Consider the following 21,688-nt stretch of genomic DNA (forward strand, 5'->3'; position numbering starts at 1 on the left):
TTCCAATTATCTCCTTTACCTGCCGCATTAAAAAGTAAAGCATGTGAGTTGCCAGAGATACAGAGTCTGAGGACATGCCACTGTGGCATAGCCATGACATTAGAACGGATGGAAAACTTCTCAGGAACAAAATGTGCACAAAAAATGGGTTCTGTCTTTGAAGTATATATTCATGGTGGGTGCTTTCATGTCTTTTGAAAAGCCCTAGCTCAAATCTGACCTACTTAGGCAACATTCTTATTTATGTCTCAGACTAAGAAGCTGTATATTTAGCAAATGAGCGGAAATCATCCCTCTGTCATGTTTATAGATTGGAGCAAATTTTGCTGTTTAATTCTTCAACGGATTTGTCTCCATAAAAGTGGATATAATTTAAACACTGTTGAAAAAAAATCAATGAATTCCAGAAATTCAGGATAAATGGAATCCTAATTAGACAGATAGATAGATAAAATTCAGTAGGCTGCTGGTGAACCATGTTTATTTAACCTGTTCAAGAGTGATGCAAAGATTGTGTAAAGGTGAAGAGAGAATCATAAGACTCTGCCGCTTTAATTTGGTGCCTATAATAATCTGTACCACATTAAGAAATAGGAAATTTTTAACTCTTCATAGACTGTAAAGACTCATCATGACTAAAGGCTGAATCTCAAGAGGTTCAGAAGTTTGGTTCAGAATTCAAAAGTTGGAATGGTTATCTGATCTTATCTGAACCTTTTTGATCTTCAGTGAACCGATCTTCTGAGGTTCTTGAGTGACTTCTGATTTGCTGAGTGCCCAAAGCTCCCCTTTTTCTCAACAGGGAAGGGCACTTGGTGTCTTACAATATCAGGCCATACATGAGGCTTGATACTCTGACAAAAACAATTTCTCTCATGAGAATTCTGGTTCTTACTGGCTGAAAATACCACAGGAATAACCTTTTATTGCAGTAGTTGGCCTTCAATCCCAGCTGAAACTAGGAAGGGCACAGACGCACAAAAATGAAAGCAGACCATCAAAACTCAAAAAGGGTGTGGTTCAACTTTTGAGTGAAGATTCTGAGCCATCGCATCTTTAATCCAACAATTTGGCCTACCTTAAAACTGTTTAGAACTCCGGAAAAAAAATCCTCCCACTCATAAAGTTATCATGATAATTATGATATTTAATATTTACAGAATACCAACCACTCCATTGACCAAATTAAACAACACAAATATATAGTTCCCTTGTAGACCGACCAAAACAATGTGAACTCCCTCTGCAGTTAAGGACTGAATACTACTCCTTAGAGATGTTTCTATTTCTGCTGATGTCCTCAGTGATGCTAAAGCAAAGAGAAAGAAGTAACTGACCAGATATGCTGGTTTCTGCTCCATTAGGAAAAGGAAAAATCAATGTGGGCCAAACATAAAGGAAGAAAATCAATAGGGAAAGAAATCTGATTTTCAACCAAAGACTAAGAATATATTTCAAAAAATGGTGAGTGAAAATTATTCATTGATTTGTATAACACCTTTTACAAACCCAAAAGGACTCCAAAGAATTATAGATTATGTATGTCTACGGATCACTTATCACCAAAATGCAGCTCTCTTTGGGGTGGAATGCAGCTGCTATTAAACAGCACCAACAAATACTACACAACAGCTTCAGGGAACAAATGCCATATCCAAAGGATCATCCAGGGAATTTAGATATAGAAAATGTAGTTTACCATGATGCAATGTGACCAGTACACTGGGTTATAACCCCACCCCCATTCTTGCAAAACAAAATATCTGTGACCTTTAATAACTACAAGTGGTCAGGGCTTTGGTTGTAGAGGCATCTGAAATTCTGCCTCTTCCAGCAGCAACAGAATACCATTGTCAGGTACTAATTCAGAAGGAAGAGCAACACTAACTGAATCATCAATACTTCTTTCTATAGCATCCCCATTGGGCTTCTCCTAGGAAGTTTTCCATCTAAGAACTGATCAGGGTTAGCCCTGCTTAGCTTATAAGAGCCTACAAGATTGCAACCTGTGGTTATATGGCAGCAGGCTATGGAAAAATGGGGACACTATAATATTTAGGAGGTTTTTTTTTTCATTTAATTGGTTTTAGCCATAGAGTGGCTTTGTGACACTATTATGCTTCCATTCCCTTCTATTTGCATTCCATCCTGGTCCCTGTATTGTTACTGGTTCCCATAACAGTCACTTCATTATTAAAGTTATTTTGTCTAAATCAAACTCAATCCACATGAAGGACAGAAGGAAAAAATGTAATGCAATCATCTGTCTTGGGGTTAGCCAAGATCACAGTGGCAGGATCCACATAGCCCAGACACAGTTATGCAAGGAGTTATGTTTTATACCAGGCCATGAAAGGAAGCTCTCCTTCGGAGCAGCAGCTCTAGCACAGTATCTCCATACACCTCTAGTTCTGCCACCGCCTTATTTTCTACCCATCTCCTCTCTGTCTTCCCATTTTGCACCAGGATGGTTGGAATCCCCTTCCTTTCTAGTTTTAAAATCCCCATACAAATTAGCTTCATCACTCTGACAATATCACTGTTACTGGGAAACTGCTTTACTGTCAGTAGGCATTCTGACTGTATAAAGGAAATCACTCTTAAAACCCTATTTACCAATGGTCACTAAACAAACGTTTTGCTGTTTTAAAACCTGGGTGAAGATCAGTGTTTATGAATGTGAGAGCATTAGCCAAGTATATTGGTAATACTTTTTATTTATTTATATGGTAGTAGTACGAGTTGCCCCAGTCAGAGATCAGGACCCCACTGTGCAAAGTGCTATGCAAACAAACATAAAACAAAACAAGTATCCCTGCCCTGAAGAGTTTACAGTCAAAGGCCCCAATCCTTGACTTCAGTGAGACTTCTCACAATACATCGCATAAGTTTTTGCATAACCAGGGCCTTAGTAATAGTGCTAAAGCAAGTAACAGGGACAGGCACTGTGTAAGATTACCCAAAGTACCTCTTGTCAGTGCATCTCAACCCTAACCCAAGCAAATATTCTTACTATTCAAGTAGGCCATCTCTTGAGCAATCAAAATTCTTAAATTACAGGTTTTTAGTAAAAACCTAATTTTGGATCCACATTTTTGATAATGCGGACATCTAGATTTACATAGATTGCAAACTCCTTGGGGCAGGGAATGGACAATTTTATATGTTTCTAAAGCACCACATTCATTTATGACAATATAAAATTATTTATATTTAAAATGCTATTCCAATGACTTATCACTCATACACATAATGTCCTGGGAACATACTATAGGGCCATCTGAGAGTGCTTAGAGCACTGGGCAGCCTAGTGTTTGTCATGCCTGACCTCCAGCCCCTTGCTTCCCTGGTTGAAGGGCCTCAGTCTTTTATGTGGTGGGGTTGGGGACCCAGGCCCATCCTCTCCAGTGGATCCCAACACAGAGCCCTGTGTGAGTTGACCCCTGGACAGGGGGCCCTCCCAACAGGGAATCAAAATCCACTGACCTGGCTACTTCCTACCTCTGTCCCTTCAGGGCTTGCATAACTACAAAGACTACAAGCTTGCATAACTACAAATATTATTGGTCATTAGAATGACCAGTTTTATTTAAAGAAATCCAGTTGCAATGTTTAGCTGAAACTGTAGATTTTACTGCACATGGAAACATACATAGGTCTATATAATGATCGTATTTCTCATTGTGTTCTAATGTGCACTTTTTGCTCCACCAGTGATGCCAATCCTCAACTTTTGATTCATTTCCATTTCCCACTTCTTCTTCCCTATAGCCCGCCAGGAACTACCTCCCAATCCCAGTGCAGCAGGCCCTCACCATCTCCTCATTCAAATCCCTCCTAAAAATGTACTTCTTAAATAGGAACCACAGACATAAAGCATCACAAACAGAAAAAAACAGATCACCTTTTTAAGCCAGCATCTCTTAGGTCTCCCTCACCAGGCTTCTAACGTGTGTCAGTGTAATAATCTCCTTCTGGCAGGGACTGCCTGTATCTATGTCTTATACAGCTCTGAGCATACTGTCTGTGCTAACAAATTATAAATAATCATACAGAGAGAGGCGTATAACTGAATATTGTTATATACAGGACATATGTGTATGTACAAACATACAGCAAACCTATAAAATACTATATATATAGGAGGCCAAATTCTGCTATGTAAATGGGAGCAGAATTTGATCAATAGTGTCCAGCAATTCCCATAGACAGCAGGCCACATAAAGACATCTTCATATCAATACAATAAACACCACTAGTGCTACTAATGGGACTCTTCTGAAATATTGGATGGAAACAAAAGTTTGAGAAGTTTTTCCTCTATGATTCTATGTATTAGAAATGTATGATTGCAGTGGGGAGAAGTTGGGTTGGGAAAACTCCTGAGAACGTCTAAGCATCCTATTCAGGCATTTTTGGAACTCAACATTTTGATTTTTCATTTTGAAACATTTTGTTTTAATATCTTTTTTAATTTTGTATTATATTATATACAGAAATATAAAATAAAAAAGTCAAAATCAAAATGAACAATCTGAAGAGTACATTTTTTTGGAATTTTCTTTTGTGAGAGAATGTTGAAATTTTTGGGTTTTGTTTTGAATCGGCACAAAAACAAATATTGAAAACTTGAAATCCTTTGCAAAACGGAACTTCCATTCTCTGCACAGCTCTCTTTGAAACCATAGCTCCTTGTCAACAAGTGGGCCAAGAGCTTCAGCATGTCACTGACAATCTGAAAAATGGCTCCTTCCTCAGCTTCACTGACAGTCCCTTTTAGATGACAATTGAATGGGTCTGCCTTGCTGTTAGACTGGATAAAGATAAAGCCCTGGAAGATGACAAAAATCTAGTTCCTGGCTCTTATTCTGGACTCTGGGTGACACCCTTCCTTCTCATTAGTTCTGCTGTTATCATTATCACCATCACTCTCGCTATTTATTATTACAGGTATTTAGAGCCTCATAAAAATGCGATCTTACTCAAGGCTTACGCAGCATGAGAAATAAATCAGCAGCAGTGAGCACTGGCTGACACTGGATGAAACCTGGCTGGGAACAGCTGGATTGCTCTCTTGACTAAATATTTACAAAAGCCATGATTATATCACTGAGTGACACTGTGTGAATATAACAATTTATCAATCGTTTTGTTTAACTTGAATCCCTGCAGGAGGGGACGGCACTCTCATCTAACAATAAGTATCTACTGTATGCTAATTAATTGACTTATTTTTCACTAAGGTTACTTCAGGCATATGTACAAGTGGGCTTATTAACTACCCGTTTCACAAACACAGCTAGTATTTTATAGACATAGAGGCTATAGGGCTGAACTCTACTGTCATTTACACCGTGTCAGTCCAGAGGAATGCCATTGGAGCTAAAATGGCACGAGAGGCTAAAACCTGAGTAAAGGTTTGAATTAAAGATGGGGGGAGGAGGGGGCCACTCAGGTCCCATCTCCCCCTGCCTGACAATTGGGAGGTGGAGAGACCGTGGAGGAGAGGCCACCCTTGTATTCCCCCAGCATTCCCCCTTCCCACCACACTGCTGATGCTATCACATTTCCCACCCATTGAGCTAGGTGGGTGGCATTCGCACTGAAATAACTGAGAGCAGAACTGGGCACATAGCTGTTAATTTTGTGTTCAATATTATCTCCCACATTTTCCTCTCTCCTACACCTGTGCAAATCCACTGTAGTCAGACTTAGCCAGATTCCCTCCCGGCTTGGGCTACATTACTGCAACAGCTCTACCACTCTTTCAGCAGTTTCAGTATGTGCTTCCCTCTATCCCTTGCCAGTTGAGTTTCCTACCCCTATATGCCCCCTTTGAAATATCTAGTTTTGCTGGCAGCAGTAGCAGGAAGCAGTGACTGTGTTCTCAACCTACAATTGCCCATCCCTGTGTGGAGGAAAGGCCTGTATATTTCCCCTTGTACCCTCATAAGGTTGGGCACAATTGAGCTCTTAATGTTTATGAATCAATCTGAGGATGGGCAACTCTATCTCTTACTATTTGCTTTTAAAGTGCCTAGAACAACAGGAACTCAATCTCAGTTGAAGTGTCTAGGTGCTCCTGTAATACATATAGTAATCTCTACACATGCTAAGTATTAATATTGCAGTGTTTTCATGAGGATTGTTAGCAGTGGCTCGATGATGCAAAGCCTATACTTAAAAGAAGTGTCACTGTCTGCTGAATATAAGCACATCTGTTAAAAAGAAAAAGGAGTTGGGACTAGAAGTGATGCTCTGTGCCAAGCTGTGGCATTGCCAGGAAACACTGCCAGGTGCAAGCAGGTCTGTGCTATGCCCAGGCCAGATCAGAGTATCAGGAGAGGGGGAAAAACAGTTCCTTGAAGATAAACCAAGCAAGCAGTACACTGATGGGATATTAAAACAGTTCTGGGCAACTGGAAGACAGAACTGCCTGGCTGAGAGCATCATAAGGCACCACTTAATATAAGAATGTGCATAGAACTTGGAGGGAGGAACAAAGTTTGTAGGGGGGAAGAGTTTGGAGAGGGCACCAGGAAGTCAGTCTGTGTGCACGTGGCTTGAATACTAGCTGCACTTGATAGAAAAGGAGCTACTGGCTGCGTTATTTGCAAGGGGATTATGTGCAGCCTGATCACAAGCCATTAGAAAAAATTAGGAAGAACCCACTGCTCAGTGCACCCAAGTGACGCCAATGCCCGTTGAGACCTCAACGCTGCGATGTGAGGATAAGGTACTGCCCAGGAAAGTCACTAGTGGTGACAGATACTCTGTTCAGGGCATACTTGCAGAGTATAAGGCAGGTGATTCTTTGAACAATAAAGGACCAAAGAGGAGGGGCGTTACAGGCAGTAAAATGATTGGGAAGCTCCTGGGTGCTGCAGTCCAGCCTTGGAGACCACAACTCCCATGATGCCTAAGAGAAGAGAGATACTTCCACTTCCCAGAGAGAGAGAAGCCTTGTTTTGGGATGCAGAGGTAGTATGCAATGAGCTCCATTTTGCAGAGGGCTCGAAAATAAAGTAAAATAGCTGCTGAGTGATTGGAAGTCATGTGTGAACTCAATTCAAGCAAGACACCAGCCTGCTGCTACAGTCCCCTGTTCTGACTGGGGAGCTGCGACTGTATTACCAGGCCCTTGGTCCAGGTATGATTGACGGCTTTGTGGAGCTGTTTCCAAGCTAGGAGCTACTGCTAGAAAGCCAACAGCTGCTGAAAGAACAGGAGTACTTGTGGCACCTTAGAGACTAACACATTTATTTGAGCATAAGCTTTCGTGGGCTACAGCCCACTTCATCGGACGCATAGACTGGAACACACAGCCAGAAGATATTTATACATACAGAGAACATGAAAAGGTGGGAGTAGCCATACCAACGGTAAGAGGCCAATCAACTGAGATGAGCAGGAGAAAAAAACCTTTTGAAATGCTAATCAAGATGGCCCATAGAAGGTGTGAGGATACTTAACATGGGGAAATAGATTCAATTAGTGTAATGCTGAGAAATTGCTGGGGCTTTGACCAAGTGGGGAGCCAAGGAGGCTATTGCTAGGCTTCATAGGAACGAGGGCAGAGGCTGTTGCTGTGACGAGAACTGACTGAGGCTACCACGCTGGGCAGGAGGCAGGGGAGGGAGGGGGGAGGCTGCGCACCGCGTCCTCGCTCCTCCCCCCAGCCTCCTGAACGCCGCAAGACAGCTGATTGCCGCAGGTAGGAGGCGGGGGAGCAGGGGTAAGGCGCTGATCTGCGGGGTCCGCTGGCAGGCGGGAGGCGCTGGGGCGGGGGAGGGGTGTAGGGGAGCTGATAGGGGGGCTGCCAGACTGTTTAATAGCTGTATTAAATTGTTTGTTTAAAATTGTTTAAAATGTACATAATGCCTTTTGTCTGGCAAAAAATAATTTCCCTGGAACCTAACCCCCCCTATTTACATTAATGCTTATGGGGAAATTGGATTCGCTTAACATCGTTTCACTTAAAGTCACATTTTTCAGGAACATAACTACAGCGTTAAGTGAGGAGTTACTGTATTAGTAAATTCTGGTGCCAGCAAGTCAGCAGACGCTTGCACAAAAGACACATCAAGAAGTATTTACAAAAAAATATAGCAACCTGCATGGAATTTGGAGGGAGGAGAACAGATTGCAGGAGGGAAGAGTTTGAGAGAGGTATCAGGAAGAGTCTGTGTTCACATGGCCTGAATGCTTCCTGCAGTTGCTGTATCTCTGTATGTCGTTATCTTAATAAAGAGCTAGTTTAGTTTTAGAAACAGGGAGCCCTCTCATGGTATTGCCCAGCATGAGGTACTTGAAATACTTATCTCCTGCTGTATTCTCATATCAAATGCTCTTGCACCAGTAGTGCTTTAAATGGTTTGAGCACCTTCCCATCTTATTCAGATTAGGAACCATGCTAGGGAAGAGAAGGAAGAATATGTTCCCTCTGCCAATTCTGCAGCACTAACACCTGAGATTCCTTGAACCAAATAATACACAGGATTGTTGGTGGTATGGAAGGACTGGGGGAGTCCTGGGTAAGATTCAAAGCCAGTAGCTGGGAATCAAGTGTTTTCATCTGAATCCTCTTGTAAAGCACATCTTTCATTTCAGGAATCATTGTTCAAAACGAAAAAAGTTTCATGTGTTGAAGTCTCTGCTGCCTTGATGGCCTAAAAAAAAAGTTTGCGTAACGTGGTTCTTAGAGGTGGATTTTTCTCCCTGTTTCCTACATGTTGAGAGTTTGCATAATAATTGTATTTTAGCCTTCGGAGCCCATCTACCACTAAAGGAGAAATTTCACCTTCTTCTTTCCTATACAAAGGTTTAGAAATCAGTGGGCACACAGAGATGGGAGCTCAGGACTTGGTCACCCTTCCAGGAGCCCTTGATGGCTCAGACAATCACAGCAAGCACTCTTTTCAGAAACATAGGGGGGGGAAGAAGTTATGATAAATTTAGTTGTCTTTTGAAGTTAATAACCTCCTACAAAGGCTTTTGGTAAAACACAGACACCTTAACATTTTTTTTTCTTTCAAACACTTTTTTCCCTCTATATTTTCCTCAGATGGTAAAATCTGAAGAAACCTACCTCTTTAGAAGTAGCTGCTTTGTGAGGATGACATCAGCAGATCACGAGGTTACCACTGGCAAGCTGGCACCCTGCGGGGGGTGAAACAAGAGCTCTTATCATCTGTTTTGCTCCCTTCTTTCCTACATTCAGTGCCTTTTGTAATATGCAAAGCAAAGGATATGTTTTGCTCCCCTTCATTATTTTTTAAAAAAAAATTCTCCTGAGACAAAAAAGGGAAACGCTTTAGACTGATTTCTCCAAAGTCTCTGCTGCTTCCTCGTGAATCTATTTGGTCAAAAGGGAAACAGCCTAGAAACTCTAGTTAAAGACCCCTCTCCTACATAATAGACTTCTCCCACCCAGGACTGGTTTGTAAGAAGAGAAGTAGTTTTAGGCAACATCAAAACCCAAAGATGTGTGGCCTGCCCCCTCCCCTTTCTGCCATCTCCAGTGGGGAAGAATTCCCCTAAATGTGCCTAAAGTTAACTTCCATAGTCCCATTCTAGCAGAACAAAGGTGCTGCTGTCTTGACTTCAAAACCTTTTTAGAAAAACGTCTCCTTGCAGGTTCATGTCACTGATATCTTGTGAAAACTCTCTTTCCTAAGAGCCTTCTATAAAACCAAGATGTTCCAGGATCAGAAACCATGTGTGCACAGTGCGATGGGGAGACTGACAGGTGGACAAGAAGACTTTTTTCCTATCACATGGGATTTCCTCTAAATGGAAACAGTATTTCTCGGGCTAAACATGATAAAACCCAGTTTTAAACTCTGAAATGTAAACCTGAAAGGTGAGAGTTCTTTGTGTGAGGGCATTTGAAGTGATTTGCCTTTAATCCGGCATTAATGAGAGGGTGAGTGGGGGTTCACAGCCAATTAATTCCTAGGAGGTGTGTGCGCCAATGAGTTTGTGTGGAAAATGAGGGAGTTATGCATATTCTTTATATAGGTATCATGTGCTCCTCCCTTTACCTGTGTGATAGTCTCCTGCCTAAATGCATACAGTTAAATCAAAGGAGTTGTTAAAGGAATCAATCAGGAAAGGCAAAACAATGACAAAGATAAGAGTCCCTGAGGAAACAATAGGGAAGCTGTTTATTGGGGAATAGCTCCTACCTGGCTCCATCCAGAGTAAGTACGGTTTACTCTTCCTAAGGCTCAGCCTAGGATCAAAGGAAGATGCTAAACCATTACAGGATCAAGACCTATAAAAGGGAGAGGGTTGGTGACCTAAGGTGTGTGCTAATAAGCGATGGTCACATCAATACCACCCTATACCGGAAACCTACTGACCACTACACTTACCTACATGCCTCCAGCTTCCATCCAGGACACACCACACGATCCATTGTCTACAGCCAAGCTCTAAGATATAACCGCATTTGCTCCAATCCCTCGGATAGAGACAAGCACCTACACGATCTCTATCAAGCATTCTTAAAACTACAATACCCACCTGCTGAAGTGAAAAAACAGATTGACAGAGCCAGACGAGTACACAGAAGTCACCTCCTACAAGACAGGCCCAACAAAGAAAATAACAGAACACCACTAGCTGTCACCTTCAGCCCCCAACTAAAACCTCTCCAGCGCATCATCAGAGATCTACAACCTATCCTGAAAGATGATCCTTTACTCTCACAGATCTTGGGAGACAGACCTGTCCTCGCTTACAGACAACCCCCCAACCTAAAGCAAATACTCACCAGCAACCACACATCACTGAACAAAACCACTAACCCAGGAACCTATCCTTGTAACAAACCCCGATGCCAACTCTGTCCACATATCTATTCAAGTGACATCATCATAGGACCTAATCACATCAGCCATACCATCAGGGGCTCGTTCACCTGCACATCTACCAATGTGATATATGCCATCATGTGCCAGCAATGCCCCTCTGCCATGTACATTGGCCAAACCGGACAGTCTCTACGCAAAAGAATTAATGGACACAAATCTGACATCAGGAATCAAAATACTCAAAAATCAGTGGGAGAACACTTTAACCTGTCTGGTCATTCAGTGACAGACCTGCGGGTGGCTATATTACAACAGAAAAACTTCAAAAACAGACTCCAAAGAGAGACTGGTGAGCTAGAATTGATATGCAAACTAGACACAATCAACTCCGGTTTGAATAAGGACTGGGAATGGCTGAGCCATTACAAACATTGACTCTATCTCCCCTTGTAAGTACTCTCACACTTATTATCAAACTGTCTGTACTCGGCTAGCTTGATTATCACTTCAAAAGTTTTTTTTTCTCTTAATTAATTGGCCTCTCAGAGTTGGTAAGACAACTCCCACCTGTTTATGCTCTCTGTATGTGTGTATATATATCTCCTCAATATATGTTCCATTCTATATGCATCCGAAGAAGTGGGCTGTAGTCCACAAAAGCTTATGCTCTAATAAATTTGTTAGTCTCTAAGGTGCCACAAGTACTCCTGTTCTTCTTTTTCCCAGGGAGTGTCAGTGAGAGCTGACTGGCATGCAAGGAGACTCTGAAACAGAGAGTTCATGCTGCAAGGAGGACAGTCTGCTTCTCCCAATCAGATATAGGGGTTTGCTGAGGGAAACTTACAAAAACTTTCAAGAAAGGTTAAGAGTTAGATAAGGGGAAACAGGCTTATAGACCTTTATTGGTTTTAACCCTTTGCTCTGCATGCTTTGTTCTTTTGGGTTAAAGAATCAATAATTCTTTGTTTTGAAGAAGCTGCTTGTTGAGTTACTAATCAACCACTGTCACAGGTTCTTGGAGGAAAAGGCTTACACATGGCAAACTCAGTCCTGTTGTGTTAACATGGTAGCAGAGCCAAGAAGGGGGTAGGTGCAGCGCAGAGATTCAGTTTAAGAATGATGAGACAGCTTGCGTCCACCCACACCTGGGCGGTGCACTCAAGAGAGACAAAAAGGTGTATAAGGCTCGGCTTGACAGATGGACTGGGATGGGATGGGAAGGTAATTGGTGATTCCATCCAACCTTAGGGATGTGACGTTAGGAAATGGTGGGTACTAGAGGATAAAGATAGTATGTAAGGGATTTTGATACAAGATGGCCTGGGTCAGATGTTTGTTATTGTGAGGCAAATCGGCAGCCAAGCCAGGACTGCTCACTTGGCTGCCATGACTCACCTTTCCAAGAGTCTCAATAGATCACTACTCCAATTTCCTGGAGGTGAACTATAGGGTAGGATATTCAAGCAAGAGCTGTGATCTGGAAACTGAAGGCACATTTTGCAAAGTATGGTATATCTGAAACACTGGCCTCGGTAGGTGCCACGAGTCACCCTTCCAACAGAGCCTGCAGTGACTCAGCACTTAAGCATGCTGCAGCAGCCTATCCTTGGGGAAATCCTGGGTCAGATGAGCCCCCAGGCACAGGTATTTCACTGACTGCGCCATACTTGCAAGTTAGTCTGTGCAGTAGCACTACTGGGCCAGGAACCCTCCTGCTGCCTCACAGTGTTACACTTCCTAGGCTTCCACCCTGCCCTTGCTCCTGTTCCAGCCTGAGCCTTGTTCCAGCCCACTTCGGCCATGCCCATGCCCTAATCCTACCATGCTCCAGCCCTGGTACTGACCTGCTCCAGCCCTGAATCCATCTCCTGACCCCCCCCAGACACTCAAACTGATTCCCACCTCATTTGGACCTTTGGCCTGCATTTGGACTCCAGCTAAGATCCTGATTTGGCTTGTCTACAGACTCTGACTTGAGTTCCGACCACAAACTGTCCCCAACCTCCGTTTCAGCACTGCCCTCAGCCCAGTCCCAACTCTACGGCTGGCTTCATCCGCTGTACCTGTTTTTAGTTACTGCTCTAACTACTAGACCTGACCACTTCAAACCCAGCCTTGACACTGGTAAGAAAAAATGGTTACTAACCTTTCTGTAACTGTTGTTCTTCAAGATGTGTTGCACATGTCCATTCCTCTGTAAGTGTTTGTGCACTCCACTGCACTGTTGTCGAAGAGGTTTTGCTCTTAACAGTACCCATTGGGGTAGCCTGATCGCCCTCTGCTGTCCCATGCACATCACACAGACATAAAAGGACCCAGGCACTCTAGACCCCCCCCCCGTCAGCTCCTTCCTACCGGAATAACTCGATAAAGATGGGAAGGAGGGTGGATTGTGGAATGGACATGTGCAACACTTCTTAAAAAATAACAGTTATGGAAAGGTTAGTAACTGGGTTTTTTTCTTTGAGTGATTGCACGTATCCATTCCACTGTAGCTGACTCACAAGCAGCCCATCTGGAAGTGGGTTCAGAATTTATTTGGACAAGCATTGGAGGACCACTCGTCCAAATTTAGTGTCATCTCTAGATTGTTGAGAATTTACTTAGTAGGGAGCACACATGTGACATGATGACCAGGTTGCCTCTTTACAAATATCTGATATGGACAGATGAGCCAGAAATGCCTCAGAGGCCACTTGGGATCTAGTCAAATGACCCAGTACTCTATCTGGCAGCTCCACATTAGCCAACAGGTAACACAGGTGAATACAGCCAGATATCCATGACGAAATCCTCTGCATGGAAACGGGACTGCCCTTCATTCTGTCCACAAATGCAACAAACAATTGAGACGAAGTCCTGAAAGGTTTAGTCTGTTGAGATAAAATGCTAATGCTCTTCTAATGTCTAGAGTGTGCAGCGATTCCTCTCCCTTACTACTGAGAGGCTTTGTGAAGAAGGTGAATAAGTAAATTGCTTGGTTGATATGAAAAGAGGAGACCACTTTCATGAGAAGCCATGGATGGGGATGAAGGTAGACTTTATCTGCATTAAAAAAAACATATATACTAATGCTCTCAACTCCCCATCTCTCCTGGCCAAAGTACTGGCTATGAAAAATGCTGTCTTCATCAAAAGGTGTAACAGAGAACAAGTCACTAGAGGCTTGAAGGGGGAACCTATCAGCTTTGTTAGACTAAATTCAAGCACCATGGTGGAATAGGGCTCTGTAAAAGTCTTACGACCATCAGCTTGGAAAAAAAGGAGTGGTTATCCACAGGAGGGTGAAATCCTGATATAGCTGCTAGTTGTACCCTAAATGAGCTAATCCCTAATCCTTGATTCTTCAGATACAAAAGATAGTCCAGGGCATGCTGAATATAAACAAGAATGGGGGAGACCCTTTCAGTCCCGACCAGTTGGAAAACCTCTTCCACTTAGCCAGGTAAGTTGTCCTCAATTATGTTTTTCTACTATTCAGCAGTACCTCCTGCACCTCTCTGGAGCTAGACACCTCTACCAATGTTAGCCATGAAGTCTCCAGACCATCAGGCAAAGAGTCCAGAGGTTGAGGTGGAGAAGATGACCATGATTCTGCAAAACAAGATCTTGTGTGAAGGGAGACTGATTGAGCTGTGAAAACCGGGATTGATGGGGCCACACTGGGGCGATCAGTACAAGACTGGCATTGCCCTGTCTGAATTTGCACAGAACTCTGGGCAGAAGAGGTATGGGGTGGTGGGGGAAGCGTACAGCACACCCTTTGACCACGGCAGTACAAAAGCATCTGTCAATGAACCCGGACTGTGTCCTACTCTGGAACAGAACTGGTGACATTTTGTGTTGTACTTTGTTGCAAACAGATCCACTTGAGGAGTTCCCCAGAGCTGCAAAATAGACCTTACTGTGTCTGGGCAAAGAGACCACTTGTGGTGATCACTAAACAACCTGCAATCTGCCAGCATATTCTGAGCCCCCACGAGATGGGCTGCTTTCAGAAGCATAGAATTGCTGATGCAGAAGTTCCAGAGCAGGATTGCTTTCCAACAGAGTTGTGAGGATCAGGCTTCTCCCTGCTTTATGTAAAATATGGCAGTCATATTGTCAGTCAGTACCAATATGCCCCTTCCCCTGATGCAAGGAAGGAATGCCATGAAAGCTAAACAGATACTTCACAGCTCCCTGATGTTTATGTGTAGACTGAGATCTTGGGGAGACCACAGCCCCTGTGTTTGCAGGTGATCTAGGTAAGCCCCACCACCCCAGGGCCGAGGCATCCGTGACTAAGGTAAGCGAGTGCTGAGGTGAGGCAAAATGAACTCTCCTACATACATCACTCAGGTCTATCCACCAGTCTAGGGAAGATAAGATGTGACTTGGTATATGAATTAACAGGCCTAGATGGTGCTTTATTGGAAAATATACTTCTGCCACCCAGCCCGGAAGGAGTCTGAGGCGCAGTCTGGTGAACTGGACCACATAAGAGCCCATTGCCATGTGCCCCAGCAGTCTTAAACTGTTCCTCACCATGGTGAGAGGATAAGTCTTCAAGTCCAGAATGCAGCTTTGCATTGCAAGGAACCTTTCCTGTGGTAGCAAGGCCCTGGCCATTGTTGAGTGCAGAACTGCTCCAATTAATTCTATTTTCTGTACCGGAGACAGGACTGATTCCTCTGTGTTGATCAGCAGGCTGAGTGCATCAAAGGTGGACCGGATTATACAAATACTAGACACCACCTGGAACCTGGATCAACCTCTTATCAGACAATCATCCAGTAAGGGAATATATGGATCCCTAACCTTTGGAGGAATGCTGCTATCACTGCCAGACACCTTGTAAGAACATATGGGGCAGCCAAAAGACCAAAGGGAAAGACTGTGAACTGATAATGGCAGCTGCTGATGGTATATCTTAGAAATTTTCTGTGGTTCTGTTGAATTGTCATGTAAAACTAGGCCTCCTTTAAGTCGAGAGCAGCATTCCAGTTCCCTGGCTGCAGGGAAAGAATAATGGAAGCTAAAGTGACCATCCAGAATTTTGATTTTTTTTTAGGAACTTGTTTAACTGCCCTAGATCTAAAATAAGCCTGAGACCCCCTTTTGCCTTGGGGATTAGGAGGTACTAGGTGTGAAACCTCTTTCTCCTGAACAAAGGAGAGACCTCCTCTAAAGAGAAGTGATTGTATCTCTTGCAGTATTACTTTCTTGTGAGAGGGGTACCTGAAGAGGGATGGAGAAGGGGAACAGAAAGATGGGGTAGAAAGGAAATGGAGTGTGTACTCCATTTCCACCATTCTTAGAACCCAATGATCTGTTGTGATGTGGGCCTCAGCATGACGGAAGTGGGGCAGGCAGCCTGAAAACACTGGAAAAGAAGAAGAGGGCATTCTTGGAACCGGTAGACTGCTCTTGACCTGCTCATCCAAATGACCTGTTGGAAGATGCCACCTGCCTTGATGAACCGGAGGCTGTGGACATAGAGGGAGGTGTTGGTCACCATTTGTACCCTCTCCTTCTCCTTGGTAGGTCTTGAGGTCAAAGAGCAAACCCAGGAAAATGCTGGGACTGAGGAGGGTGGAACACCTTCTGTTTCACTGCTGGGGTATAAATGCCCAGAGATTTCAGGGTTGCTCTAGAATCTTTGAGACTATGTAAAGTCACATCTGTCTTTTCTGAAAAGAGCAACAGCCCTTCAAATGGTAAGTCCTGAACTGTCTGTTGCACCTCTGGAGGGAGGCCAGAAGAGTGCAGCCAAGATGAGTACCTCATCATGATGGCAGAGGCTATGCTGCACGCTGCAGAATCTGCTGCATCAAGACCCACCTGTAGAGCTATTCTGGGGACCTACTTGCCCTCCTCTACTAAAGTGTGGAACTCTAGTTTCGCCTCATCTGGGAGCTTGTCTTTGAACTTCAAAACTGTATCCTGCAGGGTGAAATCGTAGCGTCCCAGCAAAGCTTGCTGGTGTGCAAGGCGAAGCTGTAATCCTACTGTAGAATAAAGCTTCCTCCCAGATAAGTCTGGCATCTTGTCCTCTTTATTCTTTAGGGCTGAAGCCTAGTGCCCCATCTTTCCTTTTTATTGGCTGCTGCCTGGAGGAGGATGGTTGTACAGATGCTTGAACCCCTTGGAGGGGACATAGTACCTTCGCTCCATTTTTTTTGCAGTAAGAGTCAGGGGTCTGCCAAAGGATTTTGGTAGCTTCTAAGAGACTCATCTATTGGCAGAGCTATTCTAGGTAGAGCAGCAGATGTTAGAATGTCCATCAGTTTATGGGATTTTTCCCAGACCTCCTCTGGGTGGATATCTAGGGCCATACTCATCCTCCTCAACAGCTCCTGATGAGTCTAATAATTGTCTGGAGGTAGAGAAATAGGCCCCAGACCCCAGCTATTTGCAGCCCAAGGGTCTCTTCTAAGCTCCCTGCTGGTATTGAAGCAGAAACCAGGACAGGCAGGTGGAACACCCTTCCTGATGGGACTGGCTAGGTTGGGATACATAGGATCCCACTTCAAAGTCTGATGAGGATGAAGCTTCCTCTTAAGACCAAGAAGGCTCAGACTCTGAAGAAAGGGGAACCGGGGATATCGTCTATTGTTTTCCCCTAGATGCCACCGTCCTCAGAGGTAGCCTGATGGCCACATCTGTTGGAGCTGCTAGATATAAAGGTGAAGTTGCTGTGGATAGTACCTTGGGCACCAGTGCTGGGCAAGTCTGTTGAACTACTTGTGATGGTAGCACCAAGAGGTTCAATAACTTTCTCAAAGCCTCAAAAGTAGATGGTACCAGGAAGATACTCTGCAATTGGCACGAGCAGATGCCAATGAAAGTGCATCAGGAGCCAGTCTCAAAAGGCCAGCACAGCAGATATTTTAACCTGACTGCACTCTCTTTTTTCAAACGGGGCTTAAACCCCTTTCAAATACCACACTTGTCACTCACATGAGCCTCCTGCAAACACTAAAGGCAGCTGGGGTGAGGGTCACTATTAGGTATGGTCTTGCCACAAAAATGGCAGGGCTTGAAACCCAGAGAGCAACCAAAGCATTTTTTTTAACAAACAAACTAATAACTAATAACACACGGATATACTATACAGGTATTGAGAAAAGATTTCAAGAAACAAGGACAGAGACTTCCAACAACGGTCACAGGGGGTAGGAAGGAATTGAGATGGGTGTGGGGCAGCTTGCCTTTTATACCTGTGCGATGTGCATGAGACAACAAAGGGTGCTTGGGCTGCCCCAATGGGTACTGCTCAGGGTAAAAACTCTCTGACAAATGTGCAGTGGAGCGCGCAAACACCTACAGTGGAATGGACATGGACTTGAAGACAAATGTAGGATTACCTGGCTCCCAGTCCCTTACTCGATTTACTATATCACTCTACCGCATTAGTCTATAATAATGGTTCAAGGCACTGCAGTGCCACTCTTTTGAGATGTCCTGAACCTTTACTGTAAAATGTGCAATATTTTTGGCAAGGTAATTTGGTGAGATTTTTTTCCCTCTGTCCAATAGTTGATCTGGAATTTATATTAAAGCTAATGTTTAAAATCAAATTTACACAAGTTAAGAGGAAAGATACTGTACATTTGGGGTCAGGCTTGGGTTATGAGGGATTACAAGTATTGGTTACAAGGGTCACAGGATAAATACATAGTACATAACCAGCATAGACCCAGAATCGGGTGCGGGAGTTTTTAAAACATCAGTGGATAAGTGGTCTCGGGTATGCCAGCTATAGAATGGATTTAGGGTCCACATCAGTATTGGTGTAGTGAATAAGTACGTGGGTGGGATGCGTCCCTTGGTTTGTCAGGGAAGGAAGAAAGTGGGTTATTTCCCTGACCGCCAGTCTCGATTACTTGACCGGGTACTGACAGTGTCCTGTGATGTGTTCCGTGTAGATGTCTCTGGACCACCTGATGGTGTCAGACACCATGAGTTGTCTCATGAGCCGCTATTACATTCTCAATGGCCCAACACATCCCTCCAAGAGAGGGTGCTCATTTTAATTTGAAATCCACCTCCACCTTGCACAGATTTGGGTGTAATTTCACCATTTATGACTGCTAATCAGGAAACTGAGATCATAACTAATACTATGGTAAGAAATAAAACTGTTCCAATGTTTATCCTGTCCCTCTCTTTAAGTCTGTCAAACACTGGAGAGTCCCCTTGGCAGGTGGATAGGGGCTACTTTGTTTCCTTCCAGAAGGACAAAGAGCTAGGAATATGTTAAATAAAACAAATTAACTTTGCAATGTTATTTCTAGTCACAAACTCTGACATTTCCCATTTCAGGAACCATTTGTTTTCCTTGGGTCCAGCACAAGCATCTTTTTCACTTTATGTGAATGTCTAAGGAAAGAAAGATAAATTCAGAGATGGATAAGTCAGGAGACCTAGATTCTATTGGTGGTTCTGCTATTATCTATCTTAGAGAGACAAGGTGAGTAAGGTAATATCTTTTAGTGGACCAACTTCTGTTGGTGAGAGAAACAAGTTTATTTTAGGTAGATATATAGCCCTATTACCACCTCACAACAATCCTCTGAAGTAGGGACACATCATTGTTCCCATTTTAGGGATGGGAAACTTAGGCATACAGCTACTAAGTGATTTGCCCAAGGTCACACAGGAAGTCTGTGGTAGAGAAGGACTTGAACCAAAGCCTTCCAAGGCCTACACAAGTACCCTAACTCCTGGACCATCCTTGCTGGGTTGTGTTATGACCTTACACAAATTATTTCACCTCCCTTCCAACCTTTTGTCAGTCTTGTCTATTTAGATAGAATGTGAGCTCTCTGGAGCAGTTACTGTTTGTAGAGTGCCTAGGACAGTGAGGCCCAGACATTGACTGGGGTGATATCTTAATTCAAATAAATAATGACTCATGCATACATGCAGGAGGCTTTTTGTGTTAAGATATTGTCTTAATTTTTTAAACCCCCTGGGATTTATGGAGCATTTGTAATTTCTCGCTCAGCCTCTGGGTTCTGCTTGAAACTTTGAAGAAGCTGTTGATGTTCTTGAAAAGATAAAGAAAGGTGTCGTTCTAGTCTCATAATGAACACTATTTCAATTTCTGTGTTTTTATAATCAGCTTTTGTTTTGTTAGGTTTGGTTATTTTTAATACCTGTAGAGCAAGTCATTTTAATAATTATATAGATAGATATAAATACATAAAGAGAGAGAGTGAGAATGAGCCTGGGTATGAAGTTACAGAGAATGAGAATGTAAATGTGTCAAGGAAATCCCTAGTGATCCAGGAGAGAATGGAAGTAGCTTTAAGTGAGGAAGGAGTGAGCTGGAATAATTATACATAAGGTCCTACGTATATAGAGAGATTGTCATTTTCAATCTGTAAAACAAACCAAATTAAATCAAACCTACTACTATAGCACCTTTCATGCCATGCATCCCCAGGCACTTCACAAAACCAAAGTAGCTTGAGTGTTTAGGAATGTGGCAGGTCAAACAAGCAGGGGTGCCATTTAGGGAGGGCAGGGGGGCTTCTTCCCCCCCCTCAAACCTCCCCCACCCCGAGTTTCATAGCGGAGGTGTGCTCCCAGGCCACAGTGCTAGTGTAGAATGTGAGTTCTGCAGAGGAGAGGGAAGAGAGTCAGTATTTTGTTTACAAACAGAGGCAGGGTGATTAAGATAAAAAAGGGCTGGTAATTGCCTGTAAAACAGGAATCCCTTTGCAGGGGGTAGGGGGTGTTGAAAAGAAGGGACTCAGAAGAAACACAGCCAAGGTCTCTGAGCCAAAGTTACATTCAGAAAAGAGGGAGATTTGAGGGGGTTTAGGTGAAAATAAGGGGACAAAACCCAGGGAAGGGATAGCAGTGGTATAGAGAAGTTCCCACTCTACCTGTGGTACTTATGTGGCCCCATCATCATAGCGTCTGAGCACCTCATAGGGTGACCAGATGTCCCAATTTTATAGGGATAGTCCCGATTTTGGGAGCTTTTTCTTATATAGGCACCTATTACCCCCCACCCCCATCCCGATTTTTTCACTTGCTATCTGGTCACCCTAGCGCCTCACAATGTCTAACCTATTTCTCCTCACAGCCCCTTGGTGAGGTAGAGCAGTGCTGTTATCCCCATTATACTGATGGGGCTCTGAGGCATAGAGAGACAAAAGGCCAGATTTTCAAAGGTATTTAGGCACCTAGTGGGATTTTCAAAAGCAACTAGTAGATTAGGCACTTTGTGAGCCCCACTAGAGAGGCCTAGCTACATCTTTGGGTGCCTAAATATCTTTGAAACTCTGTCTCTAAGGCCATGGGTGGAGTAAAGGAAGTCTATGGGTGGAGTAGAACCCAGGTTTCTCAGGACTAGCTCCCCATCCATAGGACCAGCCTATCTCTCTGTTGCATGCTGGAAGGGGGGAAAAAGATAGATGGGAGCAAAACCAAGGCCACCAGTTCTCTGAGATTCTAGCAAACGGTCCCAGGTGATTGGGAAAGATGTCATGGTTGACAGCATGAAAAGCAGCACAGAGGTCAGGCAGGCTAAAGAGAGAGAGAGAACAAGAGCCAGATGAGAGTCATTTAACCCCCAAAGGGTGGCAGGTTCTGCCCTATGCTGAGTTGTAGAGCAATGGCTGCTGTGCAATTTTAACTGAAACCCATTTTGTTTTGTCATTTTTTTCTGAGCTTGAGACAAGAAAGGAATGAGAAAGCATCATATGAGTATCAGATGTGTTTGTGCCTCATATTCTTAGGGTTTCAGCTGTATCCAGGCCAATTGCAGAACAAAGAACAGAAATTGTATCCACAGAGTCCATAAAGTCGACGATTGTCATGATTTGTATTAGTCACTGAACACCATCTGTGAATATGCCAGAAAATACAGTCCT

The 21,688-nt window shown here is 43.5% G+C and overlaps 1 long non-coding RNA gene across 1 annotated transcript in view; it reads right to left on the minus strand.

The window, feature by feature from the left end:
- Nucleotides 1–21,688, minus strand: part of LOC122173575 (uncharacterized) — a 96,615-nt gene that overhangs the window by 11,315 nt on the left and 63,612 nt on the right. Inside the window, exon 3 of the long non-coding RNA XR_006174151.2 lies at nucleotides 9,089–9,159. This is a non-coding gene — a long non-coding RNA (uncharacterized LOC122173575). The remainder of the gene's footprint in view (nucleotides 1–9,088; nucleotides 9,160–21,688) is intronic.

The sequence above is a fragment of the Chrysemys picta genome, chromosome 3 (assembly GCF_011386835.1).
Source record: "Chrysemys picta bellii isolate R12L10 chromosome 3, ASM1138683v2, whole genome shotgun sequence".
Classification (NCBI taxonomy): Eukaryota; Metazoa; Chordata; order Testudines; family Emydidae; genus Chrysemys; species Chrysemys picta.